The sequence below is a fragment of the Petaurus breviceps genome, unplaced genomic scaffold (assembly GCF_028583685.1).
Source record: "Petaurus breviceps papuanus isolate PSGF00001 unplaced genomic scaffold, PetGlider_PUasm1.0 90881, whole genome shotgun sequence".
NCBI classification, from domain to species: domain Eukaryota; kingdom Metazoa; phylum Chordata; class Mammalia; order Diprotodontia; family Petauridae; genus Petaurus; species Petaurus breviceps.
Genome location: NW_027187369.1, coordinates 17229495 through 17242285, shown reverse-complemented (window position 1 = coordinate 17242285; position 12791 = coordinate 17229495).

The window sequence follows — 12791 nt, the reverse complement described above, 5'->3', positions numbered from 1 at the left end:
AGAGAGAGAGAGAGAGAGAGAGAGAGAGAGAGAGAGAGAGAGAGAGACAGAGAGAGAGAGAAAGAGACAGAGAGAGAGAGAGAGAGAGAGAGAAAGGTAGAAGGACAAAGACTGTGAAGATATTATCTGATAAATTTTTCTTTTTTCATACTTTTTCCAAATCCCTAGGTCAAAGATTGGGGAACATCTCCCATCTCTAAGCCCCTCCTCCCTGATATCTATAGGCAGAACTTTCTGCATTCAAACAATTTCTGCTGTCAGAGTTCATAAGATAACCAAAGTCATGTTTACTAGAAGATTGGTCCCTATATTAATCCTAATTTCTTGTCAACATGTGTTGCTAATTTTAAAATAGTGCTACTCTACCCTTGAACAAAAATGCTGGTGCTTAGTTTAAAAATAAGCATTACCTTTCAGCAAAATGACAAAAAGGTTTCTTTTCCTCTGTGTAATACAATAAAGAATTAAATATTAAAAGAAAAGAAAATGCTAATATAAATTCAAGTGATTATGGCAGCATCTTAGTTTAGAGGAAAGGTGAAGATGTTTACCAGAGGTAAGTGAAGCTTCTCATCTATTGCCATCTTTTATTTTTGACTTTAGTATCTATCATCCATTAAGCACAAAGCTCTTAGTTATTTTGTCCTCCTCAACTGATGAAGACAAATCTTTATTTATTGAAATCCCCCTAATCTTTAAATCCTATATTATTTATAGAAATCAGATGATTATTCCAATGTCTGAAGTAACACATAAGACTTAACTCAAAGGAAAGTAATGACTATGGACCTTGTTTTGAACAGAGAAGGGGCAGTGAAGAGATAAAATCATCAACCTTCCTACTTGCTATGGTTATGAATAACTGAACAGAAAGGTATATCTCTATTTTCCACACTGATACACAGCTGCAGCTTATCCTAGAGATCTAGCAGGGTTTGGAAATAATGAAATTAGAGCTGTAAATTAAGTTTGAGGATGAAAGCCATATTTTGATTACTGGATTCAAGTGAAAGGGAATAAGGACAAGTATTATAATCTTCTTCTCTGCATGGTTAGCTCTTTTTATTCCAGTATGCTGACTACGGCATAATCCTACTTACTTTTTTGATCAGATGTTAAATTCTTTTTAGTCAGAAATTTCCTTCAATTCCACAGGAGATATCTACTGCAAAGGTTCACTAAATGCTGTATTGATGTCTACACCATTCAAGAGATCACAAAACCTCCTCTACGACCCCGCCAAAAATAGACTGAGCAATGCTTCTTTTATTCTTAGATAATATAGCTATCTGTGCTTGGAAAACACACACACACACACACACCAGTATGTGTATTTCATGGGGAAAAATAACTGGACTAAAGACAGAAACATGGATGAATGAAAATGAAATTGTAGTAATAATAAACACAACATGGAATGACTCATTCTATCAAAAATCAATATGTACTGATTTTGGGACATCACATCAGGCAATATGGAGTTACAAAGAAACAAAGATACGGTCTTCATGGAAATATAAGAGAAACTTGGAAAATGGACTAGACCTGTGATTTCACTGATTTGAGGAACACCTAGATGAAGAAATTCCATCTACCAATATAGGTCAGCACATTTTGTGCAAATTATACTCTTAGAAAGTTGCCTATTATTTATGCTATGGAGGTCCTTAAAAAATCAAGTTCACATGTGCAGGTCGGCAAAGGCAACAGTTAATTCAACCAACAAGTCCTTTTTTTTTTTTTTTTTTTTGCTTTTTGGAGGGCAATTGGGGTTACGTGACTTGCCCAAAGTCACATAGCTAGTAAGTGTGTCAAGCATCTGCGGTTGGATTTGAACTCAGGTCCTCTTGACTCGAGGGCCCGGTGCTCTATTCACTGCGCCACCTAGCCGCCCCCCAAAAAAGGACTTATTAACCATCTACTAAACCAAACATTATGCTAGGGACTGGAGAGTTTTATTGTTCGGTTGTTTTTCAATCATGTCTGACTCTGTGTAACCTCATCTGGGGTTTTCTTGGCAAAGATACAAGAGTTGTTTGCCATTTCCTTCTCCAGATCATTTTACAGATGAAGAAGGTGAGGCAAATAGTGTTCAGTGACTTACCCAGAGTCACACAGATACTAAGTGTCTGAGGCTAGATTATAACTCAGGAAGATGAGTCTTCCTGACTCCAGGCCCAATACTATATCTCCTGCAGAGACATCTATTTGCCCTGTACTGCGAATACAAAGACAAAAACTAAACAGTGTCTATGCTTGTTAACTTTATATTCTATTGGGGTGGGGGTGGGTGGATGAAGGGGAAGTAGAATAACATATACACAGACATATATAAATATGCATGTATATACAACAAAAATATAAATTTTCTATAGTGGGGGTAGAGAGGCTCTAGGAGCTGGAGGAGACTAAGGAAAGCCTCATACTGAAGATGCAATTTGAACTAAGATATAAGGAGAGCAAGGATCCTAAGGGGTGGATCATTATGGGCATGGGGAGCATCCTGTGCAATAACATGGAGGTGGGAGATCAAAGTGGGAGGAATAGCAGAATAACAGATTAGCTGGACCATAAGAGTACAGGGAAGAGATTAAAATGAAGCTGGCAGGGACATGGCAGGGCCAATTTTCACCTTTCTTGCATACCCAGTGCTCAGCATAAAGTAAGCACTTAAAGAATGCTGGTTGACTGACCATGCATACAGAGCAACATCTACTGAGATCCATGTCACAAGGCTGACTACATGCACTCAAAGCAACATCTACTGGGGTGTCTGCCACATGCCTGGGCTAGTTTTTCCTTTAAAAGACAGAGAAGTCATCTCCAAGTTTTAAATGGTCCAAGGGGACCTAAATAGAAAAGTGTATTACAGGAGGAATCAGCTTGCACCTTGGGCATAATATACATTTCTTTTTTTTTTAAGCAATTGGGGTTAAGTAACTTGCCCATGGTTACACAGCCAGTTTGTGTGTGCGTGTGTGTGTGTGTGTGTGTGTGTGTGTGTGTGTGTGTTTAGTATCTGAGGCTGGAACCAATCCCGGGTCCTCCCAACTCCAGGGCCGGTGCTCTTACTGCGCCACCTAGCCAGCCCTAATACACACTTCTGACTGGTGGGCAGCCAAGGCACAAGTGGATGGATTGAAACTTGGACCAGTGAAATAACACTTATCCTTGCTCAATAGCTTTTTCGTGCTACACTTCATTAATTCTTCTTTTTCTAACTTCTGTATGGTCTAAGAATATCTCATGCCATTCCAATTTATACCAAACTTGAATCAACAAATTTATAGGGGTTAGGCCTATCTTAGAAGAAAAAGCAATGATTATATAATAAGGATGAAAAACCAGATTAGGACAGGCTGTGAAAGACTTCAAATGTCAAGACAGGACTTGTATTTGACTCCAGAGGAAACTAGGAAGTACTGCTTAGGGAAGTGCCATGATCAGATTTGGGCTTTAGAAAATCACTTTGGCAGCTATACAGTGGGCAGACTGGAAGAGAGAGACTTGAGGCAGAAATATAATTGGGAAATTATTGTGATACTCCAGTAAAGAGGAGATAAGGACGTGAGATAGAGCAATGGCCATGGAAATAGAGAATAGTAGATTAGATGCAAGAGATGGTATAGGCTTAGGAATGAGCACTCACTGTTTATGTGAAATAAGGCAAAGAAAAGAATCAAGGATGATTCCAAGATTATTAACCTGGATGGTGGGAAAAGGGTGTTTTGAAGGGAAAAACTGATTAGTTCTATTTTGGAAATGTTAAATTTGAGGTGCCTGTGAGATATAAAGTTTGAAATGTCTAATAGTCAACTGGTAGGAGTACAGTTTAAGAGAAGCTAGGTATCTACATACACATCTGGGGCTACTGACACAGAGATACTATTTAAATCTATAACAGATGATGATGTTATCAGAGAGAGAAGAGGATACAGGAATGTGACCTGGGTCATACCTACAGTTAGGAGGTGTGAAGAAATTCTCCTGCCAAGTAGACAGGAGAATAAAGAGAGCTGTATCACAAAGAACCCAAGATGAGAGCAGCCAGGAAGACAGGTCAACTCAGCAGTGTCAAATGCTATTAAGAGGCAAAAAAAGATGAGAACTGCTAAAAATCCAGCAGATTTCAATATTAAGAGGTTGTTTCTAACTTTGGAGAAAGCAATTTTATGAGTCACAATGTCAGAATCCAAGGTGTTAAGAAGTGAGTAAGAAGAGAGCAAGTAATAACAATAAGATGAGACAGTTTTTCCTGGGAATTTGGTTGTGAAGGGAAGGAGAAATAAAGGAAAATTAGGAGTAAAGGAAGGAATTTTTCAAGGATGAGTGAAACTGGGGTGTATCTGCAGGGACTAAGGACCTAGAAGAGGAGTCTGATGATCAGAGAGATAGGATAAATGACTGGGAAGTTGGAGGAAGAGCAAAATTGTAACTGGGAAAGACGTAGCTGTTCTTATCAAGACAATGTTCCAGATACCTATAAAAGATCTGTAATAAAAACTCTTATTGACCTCCAGAGAAAGACCTGATCAACTCTGAATACAGACTGAAGTATACATTTTTTAAACTTTCATTTTCTTGGTTGTGTGTGTATTATTTTCTTTTGCAACATGGCTCATGTGGAAACATGTTTTGCATGACTTCACATATATAACTGATAACATAACACTTGTCTTCTCAAAGAGGGGAAGAGTTGGAGGGAAGGACAGAATTTGAAACTCAAAATTTTTAAAAATAAACGTCAAAAATTTTACATATAATTGGAAACTATTTAACTATCTCACTCTACCAGCATATGCATATACATACATACATATATATATATATATATGGAAAAGGAATTAAAGTTTTATTAGGACAGGTTCATATTATGGTTTTGCAGCTATAGCTTCACAGTAAGTGGTACATATTAAGTACTTAATACATGTTTTTTTTATTAACTAAATTATTTAAAAATAAAGCTTGGCAGAAATATTAAACATATACTTTGAAAAACCTAACAATAAAAAGCTGTTAATCAACAAGGCAAATATGAAGGGAGAAGCTTGTAGGCAAGCAATTAAAGGATAAGTGTAAATAATTTTCAAGAGAAAAATACAAACTATCCATAACAAATTAAAATGTAAAAAATGCAAATAATCAGAGATATGTGATTATAACCAACCATGAAATATCACCTCATACATATCAAGCCAGCAAATGGACAAAAATGGCAAAACACACTATTAGAAGAACCAAAGGAAAGCAAGTACACTACTTCCCTATTAGTGAAACTGTGAATTATTTCACCCATTCTGGAAAGGAATTTGGAACTATGTAAGAAAAACTACTTAGCTATTTATACCTTTTAACTCAAAGATCTCCCTACTTGGTTTACACCCCAAGGAAGTTACTGATAACAAGAAAAGACTTGTGTACAAAAATGGCCATAGAAATATTATTGGTGATAAAAAATCTGGAAACAAAATATGTACCCAAAAGTAGGGGGAAGAGTCAAAGGCTCTCTTCTGCCTCATATCTATAGGGATTGGTGGGGACATTTCCAACAACACTGCATATGTATGAGATTGTGCTGCTTTACTATATTAAAAAAATAACCAACCCCCCCCCCAAAAAAAAACCCTTTCATCTTCCCAAAGTTGGCCTTCTGGCAATAGGGTTCTTTTTTGTGATTTCCACATCAAGTAAAATTTTTCATAAAAAATATTTTACAAATGTGGAGCCTGGGCAACCAGACCACAATATAAATAACCCAAATATTGAATTTCCAGAATCCAGGTACCTTGGAATGTTTATGGAAAGCTTTTTTTGTATAAATTTCACAATTATATAACTTAGAACACCTCCTAAAAACAACGTTAATGTTTATATTGCCAAACAAAATAATAGAGACTTAAAGACTGGAAACATTTATACTTAGATTTAGTCAGTCACAGAAGGAATGAAGGTCAACAGTAGGCAGCAATCTTTCTGCACTGGTGTTTCAGACTCCTGATAAATTAGCTAGCAATAACAAGTTTAGGAAGAGCCAAGATGGTGGAATAAAGCCCTCAGCTGGGCCCTCCCAACATTCACCTCCAAACAATTTTAAAATAATGCCTCACATCAAATTATGGATTGGGAGAGCCAACAAAAGGTCAAGAGTGAGACATTTGTCCAGCTCAATACAACTTAGGAGATAGGAAAAAGAGCTGTACAGCACTACCTGGAATCCACATGTATAAAACACCATTGGTGGGACTGGGTGGTGGTATCAGAAGCAGCAGCAGCTTCAGGAACTACCAAGCCAGAGCTGGTAAGGGGATCTGGCAACTAGTCAGAAAGAGACTAAAGGGGACCCTCATACTAGCACTGGATGCCGGACCAGATACGCTTTCAATCAAGAGAGAGTGGCAGTCCTGAGGGGCAGTATCACTTCCTATCCGAAGGGATCATGGACCCTGAGGGGCAGTATCAATCACAATCCCAAGTGATAAGTCCTGGTTAAGTACCAGAGTGCAGACCAGAAGAATGGTGACCACCTCTCCCCAGATCAGACCACCTTGGAGCACTGAAAATTTACAAACCCTCAGAACTAGCTCTAAAAATACCAATGTGAAAAAAACCTTAAGCTTACAGAGCCCAACAGTAACAAAAAAGTTCCAAATCAAGAAACAGATGGAAAAAACAAGTGAATAATAACAACAGCAGCAACAAACCGACCATAAAAAGCTACTATGTTGATAGGGAAGATCAAGACACAATTTCAGAAGACAATAAAGTCAAAAAACATCTATAAGGAAAGACTCAAGGAAAAATGTGAATTGGACACAAACTCAACAAGAAGAGCTTCACAAAAGAGCTTAAAAATTATTTTCAATATCAAATAAAAGTAGTAGAAGAAAAATCAGGTGAAGAAATGAAAGCAAAGGAAGACAATTATGAAAAGAAAACAGCTTGGTGAAAGAGGCACAAAAAAATACTGAAGAAAATAACACCTTAAAAAACAGAATTAACCAAATGGAAAAGGAGATACCAAAATTCACTGATGAAAATAACTCCTTAAAAAGCGGAATTGGCTAAATGGGAAAGGAGGTACAAAATCTTGCTGAAAAAAACTCCCTAAAAGTAAGAATTAAGCAAGTTAATGACTCCACAAGACAGCAAGAGATAACAAAGCAAAGCCAAAAGATGGAAAAAATAGAAGAAAATGTGAAATATCTCTTAGGAAAAACAACTAACCTGGAAAATAGACTGAGGAGGGATAATTTAAGAAATATTGTATTAACTAAAATCCATGATCAAAGAAAGAGCCTGAACATCATATTTCAAGAAACTATCATGGAATAATTCCAAGACATCCTAGTACCTGCAAGTAAAATAGAAATTGAAAGAATCCAACAATCACCACCTGAAAGAGAAACCAAAATGAAAATTTCCAGGAATATTACAGTAAAATTCCAAAGATCCTAGGTAAAAGAGAAAACACTTTAATCAGCCAGAGAAACCATTCAAATACCATGGGACCATAGTCAACATCACAGAAAATTTAGCAGTTATAATGTTAAAGGAGTAGGGGGGGGCCTAGATTATTATATTAAGGAAGGCAAGAGAGCTCGAATTACAACCAAGAATAACTTACCCCCCAAAAAGCTGAATATAATCCTTCAAGGGAAAAATAGATATTTAGTGAAATAAGGGATTTTCAATTATCCCTGATAAAAAGATCAGAGCCAAAAAGAAAATTATACTTTCTAAAACAATACTCAAAAGAGGCATAAATAAACATGGAAGAGAAACAATAAAGAACTTAATATGGTAAAACTGTTTCCTTCAATATATGAGAAGCTGATACATGTCTATTCTAAGAATTTCATCATTATTAGGGAAGTTAGAAAGATTCTACATAGAAAGGGTATGAGAGTGAGTTGATTATGTTGGGATGATATAACTAAAAATGAATAGACAAAAAAGATAGATCCCCTAGGAGAAAGGGGGGAGGGAGAGGAATAAAGGTAAAAGTCATCTCACACAAAAGAGGTACAAAAGGAAGAACTTTTACAGAGGAGGGAGAAATAGTAGGAGTAAGGAGTGGGCAAAACTTAAGCCTTACTCACATCTAAATTGGTGCGAAGGGAGAAAAGATAAATCCTCAAATGGTAAAAGAAATCTATCTTACACAACAGAGAAGTAAGAAGGGAAGGGGATAAGAGAAAGGGGGAGGTGATAGAAGAAAAGACAGATTAAGGGAGATAGTGGTCAGAAGTAAAACAGACTTTAGATGAGGGACAGGATAAAAAGAAAAAAGCACAAATAGAAGAAAATAGGATGAAGGGAGATACACAGTAATCATAACTGTGAATGGGATGAACTCACACATAAAACAAAAGTATCTAGCAGAAAGGATTTGAAAGTAGAACTCAGAACTATTTTATTTACAAGAAACACACTTGAAACAAAGAGATACATGCAGAATTAAAATAACGGACTGGGGCAGAATCTATTATGCTTCTGCTGGAGTTGAAAAGGGAAAGGTAACAATCATGATCTCATACAAAGGAAAAGCAAAAACAGACCTAATCAAAAGGGATAATCAAGGTAACTACATCTTGCTAAATTTAAATATATGCATATACATATATGTATATAGCTATATACATAAATAACTATATACAGGTATACATATGTGTGTATGTGTATAGAATAGCAAACCAAATCTTAAAGAAATAGTTAAATGAATTATAGGAGGAAATATACAGTAAAATTATACTATTGGGAAACTCAACTTTACTCCCTCAGAACTAAATAAATCCAACCAAAAAATAAACAAGAAAGAAGTCAGGGAGATGAAAATAATTTTAGAAAAGTTAGGTAAGACAGACCTCTGGGGAAAAAAAATTGAATGGGAATAGAAAAGAATGTACCTTTTTCTCAATGATATCACAAAAAGTGATGGTGTATTAGGGCATAAAACCTCACAACCAAAGGCAGAAAAGCATAAATATTAAATGTACATTTTTCATACCATAATGTAATAAAAATTATATTTAATAAAGAGTTGTGGAAGCAGAAAGTAAAATTTAATTGGAAACTAAATAATTTAATCTTAGATAATGAGAACAAATCATAGGAACAATCAATAACTTCATTAAATAGAATGATAAAAATGAGACAACATTCCAAAATTTGTGGGGTATTGACAAAATTACTTAGGGGAGAATTTATATCTTTTAATAAAAGAGAAAAAGAGCAGATCAATTAAGTGAGCATGTAACTAAAAAAAAAACTAGAAAAAAATTTAAATCCCCAGTTAAATACCAAAATTGAAAACCTGAAAATCAAAGGAGAGATTATTAAATTTGAAAATAAGAAACTATTGAACTAATAATAAAATTAGGAACTGGTTTTATGGGGGGGAACCAAATAAAATAAATGGTTGTTTTGATTTTTAATATGAAAGAAAACCAAATTACTAGCATAAAAAATGTAAAGGGTGAATGTTCCACCAATGAATATTAAATTAAAACAATTAGTAAAAGTTATTTTGCCCAATTTTATGCCAGTAAAACTGATAATCTAAGTGAAATGAATATTTAGAAAAATATACACTGTCCAGATTAACAGAAGATGAAACAGAATACTTTAAATAATCCTATTTAGAAAAAGAAATCGAACAAGTCATGAATGAATGAAAGGCTGGTTCAAAAATAGGAAAACCACCAGAAAAAATTGACCATCAGTATTATCAGTAATAATAACAATAAAAATCATATGGTTATTTCAATGGATGCAGGAAAAGCCCGTGAAAACATACAATACCACTGCTATTAAAAACACTAGGAAGAATAGGAATTAGTGGGACCTTTCTAAAAATGATAAGTAGCTATCTAAAACCAAGAGAAAATATTTATTTGCAATGGGGATAAACTTGAAGCTTTCCCATTAACATAAGGAGTGAAACAAAGATGCCTGTTTTCACCACTATTCTTCAATACTGTATTAGAATTGCTAGCTATACCAGTAAGACAAGAAAAAGAAATTAAAAATGATCTTTGCAGATAATATGATGGTATATTTAGAGAATCCCAGAGAATCTACTAAAAAAACTAGTTGAAACTATTAACAACTTCAGCAAAGTTGCAGGATATAAAATGAACCTGTATAAATCATCACCATTTCTGTATATTAGCGACAAAATTCAGCATTAAGACATAAAAAGAGAAATTCCATTTAAAATAATTGCAGATCATATAAAATACTTGGGAACCCATCTGCCAAGAAAAACCCAGAGACAATAAGACCACAATTACAAAACACTTTTCACAAAAATAAAGACAGATCTAAACAATTGGAGAAATATTAATTGCTCATGGGTAGGAAGATAAGTCAATATAATGAAACTGACAGTTCTACCTAACTTATTTTTTCACAGTCATACTAATCAAACTATTAAAGAATTATTTTTAGAGCTAGAAAAAGTAGTAACAAAATTTATCTGGGAAAACAAAAGGTCTAATATCAAGGGAATCAATCGGAAAAAAAAAAAGGTTAAGGAAGGTAACCTAGCAGTTCCAGATTTCAAACTATACTACGAAGTGGAAATCATCAAAACAATCTGGTACCAGCTAAGAAATGAAGTGGTGGATGAGTGGAATAGATTAGGTTCACAATACATAGTATCAGACATAAAGGGTGATATCATAAGCAAAATATAGAAGCATGGAAAAATGTACCTGTCAGATCTACAGAGAGGAAAAGAGTTTGTTGACACTTAACTAGCTGTGTGATCTTGGGCAAGTCACTTAACCCCAATTGCCCGGCCTTACCCCATCCAAAAAGATAAAAAAGAAAAGAAAAGAGTTTGTGACCAAACAATAGACTGAGAGGATCATGATAAGTAAAATGGTTATGTTTGATTATATAAAATAAAAAAGCTTATGCAAAAGTTAATGCAGCCCAAATTACAGGGAAAACAAGAAACTCAGAAAAATGTATGGCAAATTTCTCTGATAAAGGCCTCATTCCTCAAATACATAGGGAAATGAGCCAAATTTATTAAAATAAGAGCCATTTCCCAATTGATAAGTAATCAAAGATATGAACAGGTATTTTTCAGATGAAGAAACCAAAGCTATTAATAGTTGCATGAAAAAATGCTCTAAATCATTGATGATTAGAAAAATGTTAATTACAACAACTGAGATACTACCTCAAATCTATCAGATTGGCTCACATGAGAGAAAAGGAAAATGTCAAATGCTGGAGCATATGTGGAACAGTTGGGACACTAATGTACTTTTGGTGGAGCTATAAACTAGTCCAACCATTTTGAACAACAATTTAGAATTATGCCCAAAGGGCTATAATACTGGGTCTACCCTTCAACTCGACAATATCACTATTAGATCTGTATCCCAGAGAGATCAAAGAAAAGGAAAAATAACATAGCTATAAAAAAATATTTATGACAACTCTTTTTGTGATGCCAAAGAATTGGAAAATAAGGGGATGCCCATGAACTGGGGAACAGCTGAACAAAGTGTGGTATATAATTGCAATGGAACACTACTGTGCTATGAGAAATGACAAGAAGGATTAAGTGGAATGCTGAAATAATGAAGTCCCCTCAGTATTGGATAAGGACTGACATCTTCTATAGTTTTCTCAGAAACTGCCTTGCTGAGAAAGCAGAGTGCTACCCAAGATAAGGAAGTATATCAGAAGACAGAGCCAGTTCCTGTTTACCCAGACTCTACTCCTGCTTGGGCTTCTCCCTTGTAGCAGCAAGCACCCCAAGCATGTCCTCAGGGTTTGCTGCCCATACAGGTTCTTGGATCTTCTTTTTTAAAGGAAAGCAACTCAAAATGGGTTAACAAGCTTACTTTAATCAGTCAGACATACATCGTTTACCTTGTTCAGGGGGAAAAGGTCAGCACCCCAAACTTCAAAATATACAGACAGAATTATCAAGACATTAACAGATCAAGCAGACAGCTTTCCAAACTGTCCAACCATTACATCCATACCCAGTCAACATCTGGGTTTTTCAAAGCCGGCGGGGGGCTCTGGACAACAGCTTTTCAGAATACAGATCAAATCACAGAACACTTCTCAAAGTGAGCCCCCAAAACAAAGCTACACATCAGGGCTTATATACCCTTCTCCTGGCTCAGAGAATGTAACAACCTTATTGACTCACTGGCCAATCAAGAAGTATCTACTGAAAAACAAGCCTCCCACCCCAGGCTTCAGGTGCACTTTAGCCTAGGGGCAGGGAAGATCTTCCAAATTTGCATTCCCATTACATCCCTCTGTTCCTAGGGAGGACATGCTGCATTTAGATAGTGAGCTCTGAAGCCCAACCAATGGGAAGAGGAGCCAGGGGGTGGATGGGGGTTCTGAGCTGGGGTCTATATAAACTTGCTTTGAGCTATAGGCTCTTGCAGTCCCTTTACGGTACCCTTTTGGGCGCTACTGGGTGTGTCCTTTCTCATGAGGAAGCAATAAAACTCCCCCTTTTGCTTTTCTTAAGTAAAGTCTCTAATTATTTTAAAGGGGTCACAAACACGCCACACAGGATGGTTCTAGAAAAACCTGGGAAGACTTATATGAACTCATGCAAAGTGAAGCGAGCAGAACCAGGAGTACATTATATCGGGTAATAGAAATATTGTGATGATCAACTATCCTTATCAAGACAATGATCTGAGAATATTCCAAAGGACCCATGGTGAGAGATGCAATCCACCCCAAGAAAGAACTAGTGTACTCTGAAAGAAGAGCGAAGCTTACTTTTTAAATTTTATTTT